The sequence below is a fragment of the Durio zibethinus genome, chromosome 26 (genome assembly GCF_047325235.1).
Source record: "Durio zibethinus cultivar Kanyao isolate XHJ-2024 chromosome 26, ASM4732523v1, whole genome shotgun sequence".
Classification (NCBI taxonomy): Eukaryota; Viridiplantae; Streptophyta; class Magnoliopsida; order Malvales; family Malvaceae; genus Durio; species Durio zibethinus.
The window spans coordinates 7,499,660-7,510,357 of record NC_143187.1 but is presented as its reverse complement, the minus strand read 5'-3'; positions in this window follow the sequence as shown (position 1 = coordinate 7,510,357).

Genomic DNA, 10,698 nt, shown 5'->3' with positions numbered 1-10,698 from the left:
GTAAGGGGCACAGGTATCCAATTAAGAGTGAACCACCTAGAAGCAGAAGAAAGATTTATCAATCAATAATTACTCAATGAGCCAAGCTCAAAATTCTAGTGATATGTGCCAGTATTGTTCTCTGCCCTGTACCAGGGCTAATGCAATTACTTACACAAACCCAATCCAGAACAGTAGCGGGCTTTGAATCCAGAATTTTAGTTGAATTATATATAGTGAGATCCATTTACAATATAAATATATAAATATACTTTCCAAAATCAAAGACAAGGATCGATGATTTCAAACCTAGCAAAGCCTTTTGCTCTTGAAAACCCCCAAAGAGATAAAGGCAAAACTCACCCACTTTGACGTTGCACTCAAGTGTCACATTGGTTCGCATTGACAAAAGATACATATAGTGAACAGAGTTTGACAGGCACGAAGATATTTATGGTGCTTTCAAAAAGATTGTAAAATTATTATTTATACTACAGTAGTAATATATGATTTGATAAAGGTATAAATAAATTATTTTATTCATTCCCCTTACCTTCTTCCTTTCCTTCCAGTCAAAGCCGCGTGCATTGCCAATCTCAATCTCTGTCCATGATTAACCACGTGTCCAACAAACCACATGTGTCAACACTCAGCAACACCTCAGAAAACCACTTGTGGATCCTGGTCCATAGTGTCTCTGACCACTTTTTGGGGAGGGGGAACCAGTCAGTCACATTTACATCAACCAGAAGCGCTACATCAAAGTTGTAAAAAGAAAACAAAAAAGAAAAAGGGTTTATGTATTTGCATCATTAGAAAACGATTTTGAAACTTGAAAATAAGCGAAATGAAAGAAAGACGTCAATAATTTCTTCTTGATTCCCACCATTTTTCATCAGATGAAACCCAGACCTTTTATATTTTGGTCAACCCCAGTCAGAAAATTTCATTGGTCCAGTCCTGAAATGGGGACCCAAACAGTGACAGAATCACAATAATTAGCCACGAACCCAAGAACCGAAGCATCTCTCATCGTCGTTAAAATGGTAAGTTAGGAGCACAGTTTTTTTTGCGCTGGCAAAGCCAAAGGCCAACCTGTACGCCATATATAGCAAAGGTGCTGGGCAGGGCAGCAGGACCGCAGGAGAGAAAGCTGTGCCGAATGACCGACAATGAAACTAACGAATGAAAACTTGCCACGTCTACTCAGTACAAAAACTCACCCTATCCGTCCACGTGCCACGAGCAGAACAACCCTGGGCGTTGAATCATGAATGTGACTGAGCTTCATTGTAGAAATTTGTTAAAAGGTTAACGGCTTTTTTTATGCCCCCTACAGAGATAGTGGCCGCGAATCACAAGAAAGAGAGATATCAGAGACAGCCACCAGGCAGGCAGGCAGGCAAGGCCAACTTGAGCGACATTGATTTTCTTCTTCTTTTTTTTTTTTAATTGTTTTCTTCTTTTTTATTATACAAATAAAAAAGGAGAAAGAACTGAAAAAAGGGCAGTGCATTGTCATTTCATTTAATCATTACTGTGCATGTCAATGTTTCCATACAAACGCTGTCAATTATCGAATGGTCCACTGCAAGAAAAGGCTTCGAAAGCGCCCTTTCTTTTTGTTGATTATAAAGAAAAAAAAAACCAGAAAATCAAAGAAAACCATACTATTTCGATTAACGAATTTGTGGGGTGAGGTTGATTAATTTTATTTTTTCCTCTCTTCAACCATCGCCAATATTTAACAATTTTCACTATCAATAATAATAATAATAATAATAATAATAATAATAATAATGTACATATTAATAAAGTTATTAAAATATAATCTTTTAATAATTTTAAATATATAAAAATGAAAATTTGAAAGTTCTTGCTGGTACTCCATCTCATGTATTATCTACAAACCATACATGCTTCTCACATTTAAAGTGAATTAAAATTCTTTTCTCCTAACTAGGATGATTGTTAATAAAATCTAACCATGTTGTTGATGATTGAGAATATGATTCATGTATGAAGCAGCAGCGATGTATGTTGTAGCTTTTTTATTCTGAGAATGACAGTCAATAATATCGCATTATAATTTGCAAAGCAGCAATACAATTTATTTATTTGTCTGTTAGGGGGAGGGAGGGGCATGTTCCATGGACATTCCCACTAGCACTCTCCTAGTGGATAAAAATGTCACTGAAAACTTGTAAAGGGATGTCTACCTCACTTGCTTTTCCACAGTTTGCATTGACCACTCAACAATAATACCCTATTTCAACTTTCACACTCTCTCCAACCTTAGCTTCTTAACAAAATATGAATAAATAAATAAATAAATAAAATATTATTAGTACTTAATTATTTAATCTTCATCTGTATGTGTTTTTACAATGAGACAATGGCTTAGCAAACACCAAGCTACGCATCCATTCTTGGGTGCATTGTTCAAGAATTAATTGAAAAGGATTGAATTGGTGATAGATAGCAAATTCAATTCCTAAACCACTTCTTCTGACATTCTACAATTTCACACGGTTTGAGAGAATATACATGTATATATTCCTTTTGTCATCAGAGGGATTGTAGAAGGAGATTTGTCTCTGGGAAATTATAATTGGTTTAAAGTTTAAAACAAAGTTAGATATGACTGTTTAGATTTTCCATACTTTTAAGTAATTTGCAACATAGAAGGTTCAAATTTCACCTATGTGTAAGTTTAATTGTTCAGTTATATTTTAATTTGTTAGTTAAATATTATTTAGTGATCATAACTTGACTATAATATAGTAATTGATTATTCAATTAATTATATAAATAAAATATTTGATTATAATTTTAATTTTTAAAAAATATATAAAAATTTATTTCAGTATCTAATTTTTGAGATATAACTGATCTATAGCCATAATTTCGCATAAAAAAATGTGTATCGCAAAAACGTGACTGGGTGTATATGGTAAAAGTTTGGGTGATTATAGCAAGAATTGAAATCGAATCTTGGTTTTTTATCTGAAATGGGAATTGCGGGAGGGAGAAGGTTAAATATTTGTATTATAACCATTATCATCCAAATGAAAATTCCGTTGGTCATGAAACTTGAAACGTTTCTATTCAAACGTGTCAATGCATTAATCCACAAACTCAATTGAAGTTTCACAAGTAACTGGTGCTCCACCCGGAACTATTAAATTGTCAATGTTGGTTATTGAATCAGAACTGTTTGTTTTGGTTAATTGTTTGCAGGAAGTTGGATTGTGACAGAAACCCAAAATTTTCAGCTCCTTCATTTCCTTGTTTATCAATGGTGCCGATCAATAGCTGACTTTTTAGGCAGAAGTTGGCATGTTCAATGGCACGGCTGTTCTTGTTCTCGACCAAAGAGAAACTTATTTTTGACTGCACTATATATGATAAAGAAATAGCCATTCATTGATCGTCATTCATCTACAAAGCAATTGCTTCGTCTACAGAGAATGACACTTGAATTCCGGAAATGCCATTGCTAAGACAATTTTGATAGAATTTCCCTATCAAATTTGACATTTCTATATAATTTCTCTACAAAATCTATTAAACCAATTATCGAACCATTGAATAATTGGATAAATTCAACATAAAATTAAACAATTTATTTATGAACTTGAAATATGAAGATTCCAGAACTTACTTCTTGTCAATAAAACATGATCTCGATGGCTTGATTAAGTACAATTAAGCTATATATTTGATATTATAATTTATCTTAATTTCAAGAAGAACTTGCAAAAGATTTAATTCATTTCTTTTTTTTATACACATAATGGATCTCACTCTACGCAATACTATTGTTAGAGAGATTGCCATGCAGATTTGTTTAAATTTGGAATATCTGCTTACGTTATAAAAATCTGTCACCACTAATTAGCAATAACTGTGACAAAATTGATTATGCCATTAGTTTCTTCTCTTAGTTTTACGCAAACATGACGATATAAAGTGTAGCTACATAAATCATCACTAAACTAGGCAATACTGAGAGAATGTGCATGGCACCTCTTAAAAATCGACAAGGTATTCATGAGAAAGAGGGTTTTCTTTTTTACATTGAAAATTAAAATATATTAAAGTTGAGAATAATTCGACGAACCCCGAACTTGGCGAAGGAGTTTGCAAAATGATTGATTTCTCCAAATACATGAACAAAAGAGATCTTTCCCAAACCCGAATATAAATTATAAAGCTTATTTATAAGATTGTATTTCCATGACTGTCAAGAATTTTATTTAACCAAGAAATCACTACTTTAAAGTCTCTTTGAGTTATAAGTTGTGGTGATGGATTTGACGACAATGGAAAGAGCCCAGCAATAACCAAGAGTTCCGCCAAATTTGAGTAAACAATTATACCAAAACGACAATGGAGAAAGAGGATTAATAATAGACAGTTTGACACTTATTTATGTATAGCTGTACTTCAGGCACGACTGATAATATGGCACTTTCAGTGGTTTCAAAACAAAATCATTGTCGGAGAGTACATTAATGGAAGGGTTGCTATCAATACTATTCTTCTAAACCTAAATTAGCTCTGAAAGCTAATTAGTCTATTTGAATGAAAGCAAAAAACAATGTTATATACCCTTTTTAAATATACTCCTTAAAAACATTTATCTCTTGTTATATAAAGTGATCCAAAACTGGCTATGTATCTATTTGGCATTTAAGTTTTTTCAAATATACTTTTTTGAAATTTTATAAAATTAATAACGACTTGTTATTGGAGTTTGCGACCCACAAGGGTTAATTAGTTCAATAAAGAGAGGATCAAGCTCTCTTTCTTTTTTTTTTTAAGCCAAATAGATATTAATAATATCCCAAAAAGGACAGAGATGGCAATAACAAAAAGTATAGCCATAGTTTTGTTACAATATGACAGCACTTTAGAAGAAAATCCTCTAACGTACTAAAATTACCTAAAACCCAAAGTTGAAATCCAAAACCAATAAAACTGGTCAAGTCCTAAAAACCAACAAAATTTCCTAATTCCACTAAGTAACTGAAGGATAGCGTAAAGAAACTTAGCAAGGAAACACGAAACCATTCCCTTCAAACCACTAAGATTCCACCTAATTTAGCTTTTACATACCATAACCCGAATAATGACTTTCTCCATCAATCTCAGCAAAGAAACCCCTTAAAATCCTTCTTGTGTTACATGAAAGTTGTTGTCCAAAAAATTTCACTTTACCAATGGATCATCACCAAAATCTAACCAAACCATTCAACAAAGAAATTCCAATAAAAACTCTTTCCTTATTAATCATGGTTTTATCTTTTTGTGAGAAGTATTCCCCAAATAAACTTTTCAAAGTTCTAAGTTAATGTGGGAGAGTGTACCCTTAAGATAGTATGAAAGAAGGATTAGGCCTAAGCAAAACCTAGGGTACCTTTAACCACATTATCCAAAAAAAAAAAAAAAGAGATAAGAGTTTAGGTAGAAATCTTAGAACAATAGCTCAATGAGAAATAAATAATGTCTTTGATTACCTTCTCATTTATCCCGTTGGCAAATCAACTTTTGAATTCATCTAAAAAAAATAATTTTATCAAATTAAAAGATCATTGACAACAATTATACTATATATTAATTACGCTATTTCATATTGGTAATTTTTTAAGTTTGGCTGTTGTGAATGATGATTCTTTATTCTTGTATGATGATGAAATTGAAGATGATAAATATAGCTACTTAGCCATTGATTTAATATAAATCAGCTTTCTTGATTTTGTTGATGCCAACTAATAACCTATATATATAAAGTTTCCTAGTTTTACATTGTGAGTGCATTAAGTGAAAATCTTTGTCGAGACAATTTGTAGATGGTTTTTTTTTTTATTGGTCATTGAACTCTTTGTCTTTTTTAATATGACATTTTACAGACCAGTTCTTTCGAAGTTTGCTTCTTAGAAAGGTTAGCCTTGTTTTGTGATCGCCAATGACCATTATCGATCTCAACTCTTTTGTTAGTTAGTAACGATTCCAAGAGATGCTTGTCTTACTTGTTTGATAGTATGTTATTTCCAAGCTGATTCGAATGCCAAATTTCCACCTTTTTTGAATGAAAAATCTCAATAAAAATAATCTTTAATTAAATCAATATCACTGTCATTTAGGGGCAGAAAAAATCAGAAGTTGAACAAGTGTGCGGGGAAGTTCCATTACTTAGAATTTTGATGATGCCACAATAATCAAGTCAAATTCAATCGTGCTTTCCTACTTGTAACACTCGAGTTAATTTTAAAGGATTTAGAAATTATCATGACCCGTTGAAAATAAGGTGATCCCACATTACAATATTTATAAGCAATATACTTGCTTAAAGTCATTGAGAATACAGGAAGTGATATATGCCTCTTTAGGGAAAACCAGCACTCTCCTATAAACCTAGAAAGAATGATATATGGTCTTGACTGGATGCCTTCCATTTATGGCTTCAAAATGTTAATTCGACAATGAAGATGGTGGAATGGCCAAAAAAACATGGAGACCGTTAAAGCATTATATTTTTCAAGAAAGCGCTTGAGTCATGCTATAATTGATATTTGTCTGCACTAAAGGATCATAACAGCTTCTTTCATCTATTTCACCTCAAAAATGAGAGATCGAGTTCGAGGACATTGCCAGGAATTGTTTTTGATGATGCTCTCAACTTTTGCCTCCTTGGATAAGCCAGTAGCTAACTTGATGTTGTTGGAGGAAATGTATAGGAGAGAGCCCTGAGGATGCCAGTACTTGTCAATCCAAAAGTAGGTTCTGCTACCATTTCCAATGATATGTTTGATGAGAAGAAATGCAATATTTCTGGGCTTGAGAATTTTCTTCCAAAAATTCCTATCCTTGACAAAATAGGTGTGAGCCCAGATAGAACCTAATTGGCAATATAGAGACCATAGATGTTTCAGAATAGTATGCAAGCCTGGTTCCAGGTGACCAAGTCTTTAAAACCGAGAGCACCTTCAGATTTTGGAAGGCAGAGTTGTTGCCAACTCACACTGGCTCCTCTGGCATTAATTACTTTCCTTACCCTTCCACAAGAACTGCCTACGTTTAAGAACTGCTTAATTTTAAAATTCCAACCATATGCAGAGGATAAATATGAGTGATTCTTTATATATATGAGTCTTTTTTAAAAAAAAAAAATGATTTTGTTTTGTCTAATTTTATATGTTTTTGTTTGTTTATTGATTTCTTTTATTAATGCTTCTAAAAAAAATTTTAATAAAAAAAAGGATAGATACAATAAGAGGTAACTCTCCCCTATTTCTTCAGTCCTCGAATTTAAACGTACGATTTTCAAGTTGAAGTATTTAAGTCTAGTTATTCATGGAGATGTTTCCTTAGTTAATGTAATACATAATATCTAATATTACGTTTGGTTACATAATAATACGTTAACAGAAATCTTAAATTTTGAAAAAATCTTGATCGTTTAAAAATCAAATTCGGTCATAAGAGGTTAAGAATTAACCGCCGGGTCGAAAAAGTCCGCTCCACATTCAAAAGCAATCGCTTCAGTACAAAAAGCAAACATACGGAAAGATTCCTTCTTTAGGAAATGGGCACTATCCTAACCTAAATAAGATGACAAAATATGCCTATTCAGGGAAACGGCAACCTTTCTAATCTAAAAAGAAATGTTGCACGATGTCTCGAACCATAAGAACGCGCCATGGCCAAGAAAATGAAGACCAATTTTGATTATTGGTACGGACTGTTAGTCGAGAAATCAACACATATTGATTGGGATTTCAAGCACTTTATAATCAAACAAACATAATTGAGATTCTCGTATCAAAAACAATATTCAATATTGATATGAAATGGATTAATACGAGTGATTCTTTTCTTGATATATATATATATATATATATATATGTGTATGTATATATGAGAAAATTTAAAGAAAAAGAAGGGAGATTTAAATGTTAATTTTGTTTTTTTTTTTTCTTTTGTACGTATGATCTTAAAATATGCTAAAATATATAGGAAATATCCTTCTTCTATTATTTGGTAATCCCTAAAAAATTTCAAGTTGGAATATTTAGTTAATTATAATTAACCCTTGGGAATATGCATGCCCTTAAAAAAGATTAAACTATTTATCAAGTCTAAATGATTATTTAAAAAAAAAAATTCAATCATGATTTCCCACTCTTAAACTCTTGTAAGAGAATGAGAACAAAACCAAGTAGAATGTGGTCCACATCACATTCAAAAGCAATAGATCATGCAGTACAAAGACAAAATAGGAAGATATGCCTCTTTAGGACAAGTAGGGGGCATTTAGATACTCCTACCCTAAAAAGGATGATATGCGCTCTAATGGACAAGATGTTTTTCCAATATAAGGTGCTAGCTTCAAATATTAAACACAAACCTTACTTAGATTGCAGTGGCCTATAAAATTGAGACAAATTTATTGACATGGACTATCAAAGCATTTCATTTATTAAAAAAGAAATATTTAATTAAGCGCATATGAATCAATTATCAAAATATGAATAATTGATTCTTTAAAAAAAATACAATTGAGATCCGAATACGACTATGAGCCACTTGGTGAAACAACTGTGTTAATGGAAAAAAACAGAATTGTGAGGACAAACCTCCAAATTTTCAGAACGGACAATCCTTAATAACAGATGCATCAACAGTATTGATTCTTTCTTCAACAAACTAATATCATTTAAAGAAACACTTCACTTTTTAAGTTCAAACTATATAAAATTAAGGGACTAAAATGGATGATTTCTTCTCTGCATAGTAATAAAAAAAAAAACTGAAAAAAAAATTCAAACATTTTATTTTAATTTTTTAAAAGAAAAAAAAAAACCCATTAGATTCAGCCTAAAGATATCTTTCAAATATAGATTTTGATTACTTTTGTCGATATTTAAGAAGAGAGAATTTCCACATTTGACTTCTGAGCTGAAATCGATTGATTCAATTCTCAAAATGCTGTCGAAAGACAGTTGGTTCACGAAACCTTGCCGTTTTTTTTAAGAAAATAAAATTTTATCCGTTCCAAAACTTTCCGGGATGAGGCACGGCACCTGACATTTTCACAAAATATAACGATCTCAACTCTCAATTACACGTACCAAACACTAGAACTAAATGAAATCACTGAGAATTACTAAAAAAACAGCTCGTTTCTCCTTCCCCTAATTTGAATTTTTTTTGGTATTGATGTCCAAATTGTCTTGATTGTTGGTGGTGATATTTAACTAGAAAACCTACAAGACAAAGATGATCAGAGAGAGTCGAAATTGATGTTCCGAAATGCCTTTCAATGCTTACCTCATTTTCATTTTATTTTCTCATTTACATTAATTCTCTATCGTCTTTGTTTTATAAGTCCTCCAATGTGATAAATATGGACATCAATACTTGACTCCATAATATATTGTATATTTAATAAAAAAATTCACATCAATTTGCTCTTTTTTTTTTTTCAATTTTAAAGGCTAACTTTTTTTTTATCCACTAAAACCCACTTTTTTTTTCTTCTTTTTATTCTTTTTAATAACCAATTTTAATGTGGGAAAGACTTCTTCAAAATCCTTTCCCTGTATCTGTAAGGCATTTGTTGATGGTATTTTTTTTTTTATGTTTTTATAGGAGAAAGTAAAAGGTTGTTAGAGGTAAGACAACTGGAACATGCAACCAAAAAGTATGGTCAGTGGACGGTGGGTGCCGAAGTTAATTCTCTGATATTCAAGTTATTTAAGTATAAGAGATATAAGTATAAGAGATTAAAGGTGAGGAAAGAGGTGGATGTGTGAGAAAAGTTACAATGAGGGAAAATTGCTTAAATGTGAAGTATGAGATTGAATCTTACTTATTTAAGTTTTTTTTTTACCTTATATATGAGACAAGAGGTGGTGATTTGATCGAAATAATTGATAATTGATAGAAAGTATATATAAAACTCGAGAATGATTTACGTAGATAATTACAAATCGTATTTAATGATTTTATTTAATGATCTCATATAAATTAAAGGTCAAATGTTCAATTTTGAACTGATCTCTTGATAGGACATCAGCAGAATATTGGGCAAGCCCTTTTTTTGGGAAGGAGATGAGCCAATTCTTTAAGTAATAATGACATGGTAATTGAACGTGCATTGTCCGAGTATTCAAGGGAGTTGATCATATTGGCCTAAGTAAATTGGCGTAACAACATTCATTTTTTTTTATTTTTTTAGTACAAATTTATTTATTATTTATTACATTTTATTTGAAATTGGCTATTCACTTCAACACGACAACAAATCCCCTATGGATATTCTCAAACAGACAAAAAAGAAAACCTCTACTGATCAACAACCGCAACTTGACTGTAACAATATTCGCACGTTCTGTCAAGTCCAATGTTATCAACTTTTTTTAAATTTTTTTTTATCATTAGTTATTTTTTGTAGACTTACACTATATAATAACAAAGTAATTTTATTTCTAATACGTAGTTAGAAAATATATAAAATGAAATTTTAATGAAATTATATATATTGTGTGATCTATTGGTTCTCCGTCCCCCTGGCCTTCGTTGGGTGGCGCTTGTGTAGAACAGTAGGAGATATGTCAAAAAAAATGGGACTTGAAGCTCTTACCTACCAACGAGCCAATAGCTGATGGCTATGGTTGTTGGTCACGACTACTACTAGAAAGCTTTAATGAA